At 38.0% G+C, this 10962-nt stretch overlaps 1 pseudogene; it reads left to right on the forward strand.

Moving 5' to 3' along the window:
- The first annotated feature begins 355 nt into the window (after nt 1-355).
- On the forward strand, nt 356-9528 carry LOC134387569 (olfactory receptor 7D4-like; annotated as a pseudogene).
- Nucleotides 9529-10962: the final 1434 nt, after the last annotated feature.

Here is a 10962-nt window from a genome sequence, read left to right on the forward strand (position 1 = left end):
TTCACAGGCATACTCACAGCATATTAAAAAATTAACTCAAGGGCCGACCCTGTGGCGCACTCGGGAGAGTGCAGCACTGGGAGCGCAGCAGTGCTCCCGCCATGGGTTCGGATCCTATATAAGGATGGCCGTGCGCTCACTGGCTGAGCGTGGTATGGCTGGTCACAAAAAAGACAAAAAAAGAAATTAACTCAAAAAATAGTTTAATAGCTAAAATATGATAGCTCAAATCATGAATCTCTTAGAAGAAAATATGAAGGAATATTTTAGTGACCATGGATTGGCAATGAATCCTTAGATATGACACCAAAAGCATGAGCAAGTGCTTATTTTTCAAGGATCACAGGAGCCCTGCATGGTCAACTTGCCACCACCTCACTGGTTGGTCTCCTCAAGAAATAGTGCCATCTTTAGGACTCAGCTGTGGTCTCTGTTACTGACATTTCATAGCACATCATGCCATTGCGTGGCCAATGAAAAAGGCCGGCAAATGTTCCATGGTCAAGTGGGAGCCTATAAGGTTTGTCAATGCCTCTTCTGTGATATATGACACAAAAATTTTCATGTAATGCCCACCCGTCTATGCCCATCAACATTCCAGTCTCTAGAATTTCAGACATTGCCCTTCCATTGTCATACTAAACGGTCAGAGGACCACAAATCACTTTAGATAACCAGATGTGCTGCTTGCAACTCCACCCACTGGGAGTATTTTCTCTGTGCACTCATTTTCAAGGATACAACTGAATTTGGCTATAATAAAGCCATGGTCTATTTTTTGCTTGCACCCACATACTAAGCCAATCCACCTTTAAACCTAGCTGAGGTATTTTTCTCTTAGTTGAGTTAGTAGTACAGGAAATCTTCTCCTCCACAATAGGTCACAGGCACAAACTGAGGAACTGGTGTTGGTGCAATAACGCAGACCTTGGAGTTTGCCCTACCTTTTGGTTCTCAGCTGTCTGCTCATTCAGCTTAGTCATACCTCTGGTACTATTCTTGTTCAATCCCAGATGTGCCATTTTGCCATGCACTGGTGTTAAGCTGGTTTGATTTGATGATTTAGGAGGTCCAATAGAACCAGGGTTATAATGGGAAGTTTCAGATATGTGGTCATACGACAGATTGGTGGTGGCTGGGAATTTTCTTCTATACTCTATTTTGCTATTCTGTGTTTCTGTGCTCTCTGGGATCTCTGTGTATGTCTTTCCCTGGATCAAGGCAGTCATGCATGCTGCACATGGTGTGCAATTCCCCCTGCAGTTTGGGCCACTGAGATGCTACCTTGCCTCTTTCTGGTGGCTGTATGGGATCTTTCTTGTGTCAATGCATGGTGGCGCTTGTGTGTCCTGCCCATGGCCAATCTGATAGGCACAGTGGAATTTGTGATGTTGTGTATGGCTGTCAGCAGCAGCAAGAGCCACATTGCAGGGGGTAGCAACCAGGGTCCCACACCCAGCTGGGCTGGCTACTGCTTCAGCACCAGCAGAGGGTCCTACCCATGGCTGGTCTGGTTGATGAGGCAACATGGGCAGGGATCCCACACAAGGGTGGCCTGGCTGCAGGTGGCTATGTGGGGGTCCTATGCACAGACAGGCTAGATCATGTGGTGGCTTGGGCAGGGGATACTGTGCACAACCAGGCCTGGCTGGTATGGTAGCATGGGCAGTAATCCTGTACATGGCTATTTTGACTAGTGCAGGGGTGATATGAGTAGCTACAGGAGTTCTCATGCCCAGCTGATCTGGCTGGTGCATTTTTATGGCAGAAGCCACACTGCACGTGATTACAGCCAGGATCATGCACATGGCCAGGCTGGCTGGTGTGATGAAGTGGACAGGGATCCTGAGTACATCTGGTCTGGCTAGCACTTCAGGGACTAGTGTCACACTTCAGGTGGCAGCTACATGAAACTAACTGTGGAAAGGCAGGCAATGGTTCCATATCCTGACAATGTCACCAGCAAGTGTGGTGGTGGTAGTGGTGGGCCTGTTCTGGTCTTCCTCTGCTGCAGGAACATGTCCTGGCTTCTTCTAGCCTTCCCACTTCCCACAGTCCCTGTAGCTACATTAATTTTCAATGGACAAGCAATGTAAAAAGACATGAAATGTGGCAGCAGATATTTTAATGTGAGAGGAGAGAATGGAGTGAGTCAATGTGTAGAGTTTTTTGTAGTTTATGTTCTGTTTGAGATCAAAGTGAAATAGTTATCAGTTTTAAACAACTTGCTATAAGATGATTTTGTAAGCTTTGTGGCAACCATGAAGCAAAAACCTATAATAAACACACTAAAAATAAAAAGCAAGAAATCAAAATGTACTAATACAGAAAACCACTTAAACACACACACAAAGTAAGAGAAGAAAGAAAAAGGATCTACAGAACAACTAGAAACATGTAACATAATGGCAGGAGTAAATTTTTACCTATCAGTGATTACTTTGAATGCAAATATATTAAATTTTCTAATTAAAAAACATAGAGTCACTGAATGGATAAAAATACCAAGACACAATGGTATGCTGTCTACAGGAAACTCAGTTCATCTATAAGAACACACATAAACTAAAAGTGAAGGGATGGAAAAAGATATTCCATCAAAATGAAAACCAAAAAAGAGCAGGAGTAGCTATACTCATATCAGATAAAGTACACTTTAAATCAAAAACAGCAAAAAAGGGGGCAAAGAAAGTTGATATGTAATGATAAAGTGTTCAATTTAGCAAAAGGATATAAAAAATTATAAATATATATGCACCCAACCCTGGAGGAGCTGAAAACATAAAGCAAATATGAAGAGATCTAAAGGGAGCTATAGACCACAATGCAGTAGTATTAGAGGTCACTACTACCCCACTCTCAATAGATAACCCAGGCAGAAAATCTACAAAGATTGAAGTTAGACTGCACTCTAGACCAAATGAACTATAAAGACATTTACAAAACATTCCATTCAACATTTACAGAATATACATTCTCCAAACCAATGGAACATTCCAGGCTAGACCATGTGTTGGCCACAAAATAAGTCTCAACAATTTTTTAAAAATCTAAGTTATATGAAGTGTCTTTTTGACCACAATGAAATAAAACTAGAAATCAATGACAAGACAAATCTTGGAAATGTAAAATTACATGAAAATTAAACAACATGCTCCTAACAACCAATGGGTCAATCAGATAATTAAGAAGGAAATTTAAAAATTTCATGAGACAAATAAAATGGAAACACGACATATCAAAATCTAAAGAACACAGCAAAGCTATCAGAAGAGAAAAGTTTATAGCAATAAACACCTACATCCAAAAAGTAGAAAGAGATCAAATAAACAAGCTAACATTGCTCCTTAATGAATTAGAAAAATAAGATAAAACCATTTGCAAAATGAATACAAGAAAATAAATAATAAAAATCAGAGCAGATATAAATAAAATATAAACCAAATAAGAATGAAAAGAATCAACAAAATAAAGAGTTAGTCTTTTGAAAATATAAACAAAATCAACAAACCTTTAGCTAGACTAACTTAATAAAAAAGAGAGGAAGATGAAACAAATAAAATCAATTAGAATGGATGCCTCAGAGATACCAAAAATCATTAGAGACTATTCTGAAAAACTAACTGTGAAAGAAAATAAATTCTTGGACACATGAAAGCTACCAGGATTGAAACATGAATAAATATAATACCTTAACAGACCAATAATGAGTAACAAGACTGAATCAGTAATAAAGACTTCCATTGAGGAAAAGCCCAGGACCTGATGGCTTCCCTGCTGAAATCTACAAATCATTAAAGAAGGGGGGAAAAAAGGTAATACAAATTCTTCTCAAACACAATGAACAGACAACATACTGAATGGGAGAAAATATTTGCAAACTATGCATCTGACAAGGGATTAATATCCAGACTATACAAGAAACTCAAACAACTCAATAGTAAAAATATTAAAATAAAAAACAAATAATCCAATTATAAAATGGGAAAAGGAGCTGAATAGACATTTCTCAAAAGAAGAGATACAAATGTAAAACAGGTACAAGAAAACATGCTTGACATCACTAACAGAGAAATGCAAATCAAAACCACAATGAGATATCTCATCCCAGCTTGAATAGCTAGTATAAAAAAGACAAAAAATAACAAATGCTCAGGAGGATGTGAAGAAAAGGGAACACATATACACTGCTTATGGGGATGTAGATTAGTACAACCACTATGCAAACCAGTATAGAATTTCCTCAAAAAAACTAAAAATAGGAACACCATATTGATCCAGCCATCTCCCTTTTGGGTATCCATCTAAAAAAAAATGAAATCAGTATGTCAAAGTGATATTGGCATACCCATGTTTATTGCAGCACTTTTCAGAATTGCAACAATGTAATCTATCTCAATGTCTGTCAATGAATGAATGATTAATAATAATGGTATATTTATACAATGAAATACTATTCAGCCATAAACAATGAAATCCTGTCATTTTCAGCAACATAGATGAGCCTAGGTAACATCATGTTAGGTGAAATAAGCCAGGAACGGAAAAATACCAAAAGATCTCACTCATACGTAGAAATCTTAAAAAGTTGATCTCATAAGAGTAGAGAGTGGAATAGTGGTTACCAGAGGCTGGCAAGGGGAGGCTGGAGTAGGGGATGGTCAGTCGGTACAAAGTGACAATTGGAGCAGAAGAATTACTGTTCCAATGCACAATAGGGTGACTATAGTTAACATTAATATGTTGTATATTTCAAAAGAACAATAAGAGAGGATTTTGAATGTATTTATGACAAAAAAAGATGAGTATCTAAAGTAGTAGATATGTCAATTACCTTAATTTGATTATTACATAATGTTTACATGTATTGAAACATCACCGTACAAGTATCTATAGTTAGTATGTATCAATTAAAAAGAAATTAATTAATTAAAAATTTTGCTAAGAGGATAAGATCTTACATTAAGTGTTTTTATCACACAGAAAAAATAATTAAGAGGGTAGGCGGAAACTTTGGGAGGTGATGTATATGTCCATGACCTTGATGGTGGTGATGGTTTCATGGATGTATACTTGTCTACAACCTCATCAAGTTGTATACATTAAATATGTACAGCTTTTTACATTTTAATCACACCTCAATAAAGTGGTTAATAAATTACGATAAAAAAATTTTTAAAGAAAAATTATCTTTGCCCCCATAACAGTGTGGACAACATGTGATACAACAACCTCTGAAGACTTGTCCAGGAAGCACATCATAAGGAGTTGGTTACAGGTTTGTTTTTCATAGAAATTAAACTTTCCTCAGAGGAATCCTTGTGACTTTTAAATCAAACCAAATGAAGAAGAGTTTCTCCTTAGTGGAAATAAATCCATCTTCCCCTACTGCTGCCAACACAGACACAAATTGGACAGAAATTTTTCCATTCTGCTACCTTCTTTGTACCCCAAGTGCACTGAATTGTTAGAGTGAAAAGACAATAGAATAATGTCTTTAAAGAGAAGCTCTGAAAATTCAATCCTTGAGGCACTAGAAACTTTAAACATGCCCTTGTTGCTCCTCACCTGTAATGCTCTGCTCCAGCCTAGGTGAAAACCCAGTAGTGTTTATTGGGTACAGCACATGGAGGAGAGAAAGCTTCAGCGATAACCATTGGAGAGAGTCAGTGTGCTCCATGTGGGCTGGTAGGGAAAGACAGAAAAGAGGAAAGTGTGCACTGGGCTTTACATTCAGAGTAATGAATCCAAGACATTCTTACATTGATTTAGTCTGTGAAGGTGAGATCCATGTACTTTTAAGGTTATTTAATTTTCACTGAAACCAATCTTTTTCAGCTCTCATTCTGTTTATTTTTCTTCCTTGCTGGAACCTAGAACCTTCCTCCAGTCAGAGATAGAAATAGTCTTTCCTGGAATGTATTATTTTCTGGAAAGTCTCCACAGTTTCTCCAATCTCTCCCATAAAATGCAGGTTCCTGTTAGATTTCCTGTGTCCAACCATTTATTCATTAACTACTCACTGAATATCAACTATGCATTAGCTATTGTCTAGTTTCTTCTTACTGTCGTTGGATTTTCTTTTATGGTATACCAAACTATTTTTGCTGGCAGACCTGACTTACTGATATCACTGAATAGTTCTATATTGTTGTTGTTGTTATTTTATTTTTCACCTCAGTGTCCACAATGTAATACAAATAATATAATAATTTCTGAAGCTTGATACCCAGGCCAATATCCCCTTCTCATTTTAGCAATCTCCTTAAATGTTCAGGAGACTATCAAGTGACTGGAGTTTAGTAGAATGTCTTGGCCTATTTATGAACTAACATGAATGTCATAGAACTGTAACGTAGAATATTCTGTTCCTTGTGGTTATCATGCATCCACTCTTTATCAGATGAAGATGTTGTCCTTGTTTTACTCATGTCCTGAGGGTCTCTGCCCTGGCTCCTAACTGCAGTAATTACAGTTAAATTTTCCCAGTGCATTCTTGGTATTGTAATTGTATTTATGATTTCTCTTTATTGACCTATTTTTATGAAAAATTAGGTTTAAAAACATTCTAGTACTAAGCCATCTTTCCATATCTAGAATAGTTATTACTTGTTACTCACATATTATTCTTTTAAAATTGATAAGAATGCATTTTATTTAACCTTACCATTCAATTTCATGCCTGTATTTAGGAATGTGATGAGCTTGACAATTTCTTTTTTGTGCTTTAGTTCTCACTTTTGGTCTCAAACTTTATTATACGTCTAACATTTGTATTTGTTGAGCACCTACTATGTGTTTCCCATTTAACTCTCGGGAAACAAATATGAGACAATGCAGACACAACCTCAGACCCACAAATAAAAATAAAGACACTAACATGACAGGCACATGGAGGAGGAGTACAGGATGCTCTACTGTGAGGCTCACACCCTCTGTCTCCCCAGACCCTTAATCCGTTCTCTCCACCACACTGGCCTCCCAAATCTTCTCATTACCAAGCCCACCGAACCATATGTAAATTAGCATTCTGTTCCTCAGCCTAGAATGTTTATTCTTTCCTCACTTGCCCTGACTAACAATAACCTCTCCTTCCTCCCTCAGCTGTATTTTACAAAAGTCTCACCTAAATAAATTCCCATACTAAATTGGTCCTCTCTGAATTTTTCTGTCTTTAATTAATTAACATTCTGTAGGCATTAATAATACTGACACTTTTTCTGTCGTGGAGATTGCAAGGATGAATTTTCAAATTTCAAATTTTCCTTTTAATCTTTCTAGGATGATTTGGTTTATATAAGCTTTTGATAATTTTAATCAGATTGATCAATTATGTATTCTGACAATTACTCTGCTGATGTGAATATGATATATCCCCATTCAAGAGCATGCACACATGAGCACACACTCTCAAATACCCCATGAATATTATTTTAATGGTGGTGTGCTTTTGTTTTCTTCTCCTGTGTATGCAATCCACATGCTTTTTCCCCTTCTTGGAAGAATTCACCTGGCAGGTGTTCTCTGAAAGAAGGAGCAATAGGGATCTTCATTAATTAGAAGTGCTATATGGAAATCCAAAGAGGTAGCAAAACCATTATGATTATAATGATCATAATTCCACCCTGGTTGGCTCCACCATTTAAGGTGGATATTGGTAAATGATAGTGATGTCATACAAACTTACTGTGATGTAAAGAATAGGAGTTCATCTTTATTAAATACCCATTGTATGTCATGGGAACCACAGCAGAAAAATCCCAAATCACATGCACTGTCTCATTTAATTCACTCTTCAATTCTACCATGTAAGGAATATTAAGGTGAAGAATCTGCAGCTAAGAGAGCTTAAATTACTTTCTCCAGATCACACAGCAATAAGTCAGTGAACCAAGATTCTTTTACAGGAAATTTGACTCATGAAACTATTTTCCAAGTCAGAGGTCTACACTGTACCTTGGGAGAGTTATATGTTCAAAGTAATTTTAATTATCATAAAAGTAAGAGTTCAATAATAATGATAGTGACATCTATTACTTAATGAGATTCCAAGTGTGAAAAAGGCATTTTTAAACCTCACAACAATGTAACACTGTTAACCACATATTTAGGGACAAAAATAAGGCACTAAGAGTTAATTGTCACATCACCAAGGAGCATCAGGTCACGCAATAACGGTTGTATGAGTTAAAAATTCATGTCTTAATCACTACTGTAGAGCTATTAGGAAGAAAAAAGAAGTATGGGGATTATCAAGGAAAACACATACAATGTCTCTAATTATTTTGGAAGGATTGTATCATTAAAAAATGGTTTCTGTTCATAGATTCAAATAGGGTTATTCAAACTAATTGGTAGATGATAAAAAGAGATACATTTCCATTAAATTTTAAAGGTCTGAGCAATACACACGTTTAAAATGAAAACAGAAATCCAGTTGACTGAGTGAGTCACTGTCAATGGAAGGTCTTAATAGTGGTTGAAGGACGTTCATCCAAGGGAGACATTGTAAAGTGATGGCCAGCTGAGGAATCAGTTGGCTGTTCATTGAACACTGATTTTTTCCTTGTTCCCCAACAGACACACCAGCTACATGAAAGCAGAAGAAAACATAGAACAATCAGAATTACTCCTCCTGGGCTTCTCAGAGGATCTTGAACTGCAGCCCCTTCTCTTTTGACTGTTCCTATCCATGTACCCAGTCACAGTGCATGCGAATCTGCTCTTCGTCCCGGCCATCACCTCTGACTCCCACCTCCACACCCCCATGTACTTCGTCCTCTCCAGCCTGTCCTGGGTTGCCATATGTTTAACCTCCACCACGTTCCCAAAGAGGCTGGTGAACATCAAGGTACACAGCAAAGACAGCTCCTACATAGGTGCCTCACTCAGATATATTTTATTAGGATGTTTTCTGAACTGGATAATTTCCTTCTGACTGAAATGGCCTATGACCATTACGTGGCCATCTGCCACCCCCTTCACTACACGGTCATCATGAACCCTCGCTTCTGTGTCCTGTTGGTTCTGATGTCTTGGATCATCATTCTATGGGTCACCCTAGTTCACATTCTACTAATGAAGAGGCTGACCTTCTCTATAGGCACTGAGATTCCACATTTCTTCTGTGACTATGCTCAGCTTATGAAGGTGGCCCATTCTGATACCCTCATCAATTACATCTTCTTGTATCTAGCACCTGCACTGCTGAGTGTGTTTCCCATCACAGGGATCCTCTTCTCTTACTCTAAGATTGTCTCCTCCTTAATGCAAATGTCCTCCACTGCAGGCAAGTATAAAGCATTTTCCACCTGTGAGTCTCACCTCTCTGTGGTCTCCTTGTTTTATGAAACTGGACTTGGTCTATCTCAGTTCTGCTGTGACCCATTCTCTCCAAAGTAGCTCAGTTTCCTCAGTTATGTACACTGTGGTCACCCCCATGCTGAACCCCTTCATCTACAGCCTGAGGAGCAAGGATGTGAAGGGAGCCTTGGAAGACTCATCAGCAGAGCAGCCTCTTGTCTGTGAAGGATCACTGGCCTCAGAACGAGATGCACATGTGGGCTCCTAAGGCCATTTTGTGAATTTAAATATTCTGGCTCTTGTTCTCCCCCATAAGACATGCTTCATTTCTATTCACAAATCGCCTGTGACTTTGCTTTGATCTATTTTTCTATTAGTTGTCTGATAAACTCCCTCAGTAATTGCTTTATGAGTGTATATCCACACACTCTCCTTAATTTCCACCTTTTTAAGTTATTTTAAAGCCATCCCTAAAAATTCAAACTTCAGCTTGAAGGTACTATTAATGTCAAGTGCTGTCACAGTCTTTCCCCAAATTATCTTGTCAAACGTAGATTTTCTTCACCTTAGTTTAGTTGTGGTTTTGTTTTTCACTGGGATAACTAGAATTAAATTTGTAAAATACTAAAGGCAAAGTGCTTACCATATCAGCACTGTGCTTGTTGCTTTACATACATGAAATTATTTAATCCTGAAAAAAAATCTTTGAAATATTTTCTCTGAATCAGCCCATTTTACAAAGGAAGAGACTCACATTGATGTGGACTGTAACCTAGTAACCGGGCAGTGAGCTCGCACTCCTAATTTTCATAAGAATGTGATGTGATTTTAAATTAATACTGGAATCTGAATATTAAATCTGGTTGATTTGTGTGGTTCAATGTAACATACTGCCTAGGATATCTCTAGATGTTGTGTCATTCTTCGTCTTCCTTCCTCCCTCCCCCCATCTGTTCATTTCCATCTTCTTTTCTTTTTTCCTTTCTTACTTCCCTCCTTTCTTTCCTGTTTACTTCCTTCATTCCCTCCTTCCACTGTTTCTCTTTCCTTTGGCTGTTTTACTGGTTAATATTAACTTGTTCTCTTTCTTGCTATGGCTATGACTGCCTCTAAAGACACAAAACGTACTAATAAAGTCCATTCTGATATTTTCTTTGTACCACATGAAACTCGATCATTTGGAGAGTGGAAACACAATAGAACAAATCCCTTAATAAGGGAGCTTTGAGAATTCAACCCACGGGACACTAGAGACTTTAAACACCTCTCCGTTGCCCCGACCTGATATTCTCTGATCCAGCCTTGCTGAAAACCTGAAGTGTTTATCAGAGACAGTTCACGGAGTAGACAAACCTTCTGTGATAACAGTCAGAGAGTGTCAGTGTGTTCCACTAAGGTCTGGTGTGTGTGGTAAGACAAAAAGAGGAAAGTGGGTACAGACCTTAACATCTAGAATAATGAGCCTGGGTCAGTCTCATATTTAGTTATTTAGTCTAAGAAGGTGAAGTCCCTGTACTTTGAAGAGACTTTGGTTTCTGCTAAAATGAATCTTTCCCAGATCTCATTGTTCATCTCTCTTTCTTTCTGTCTCTTTCTTTCTTTCTTTCTTTCTTTCTTCCTACCTTCCTTCCTTCCTTTCTTCTTTCTTTCTTTCTTTCT

Source organism: Cynocephalus volans, chromosome 10, assembly GCF_027409185.1.
Source record: "Cynocephalus volans isolate mCynVol1 chromosome 10, mCynVol1.pri, whole genome shotgun sequence".
In the NCBI taxonomy this organism is placed as follows: Eukaryota; Metazoa; Chordata; class Mammalia; order Dermoptera; family Cynocephalidae; genus Cynocephalus; species Cynocephalus volans.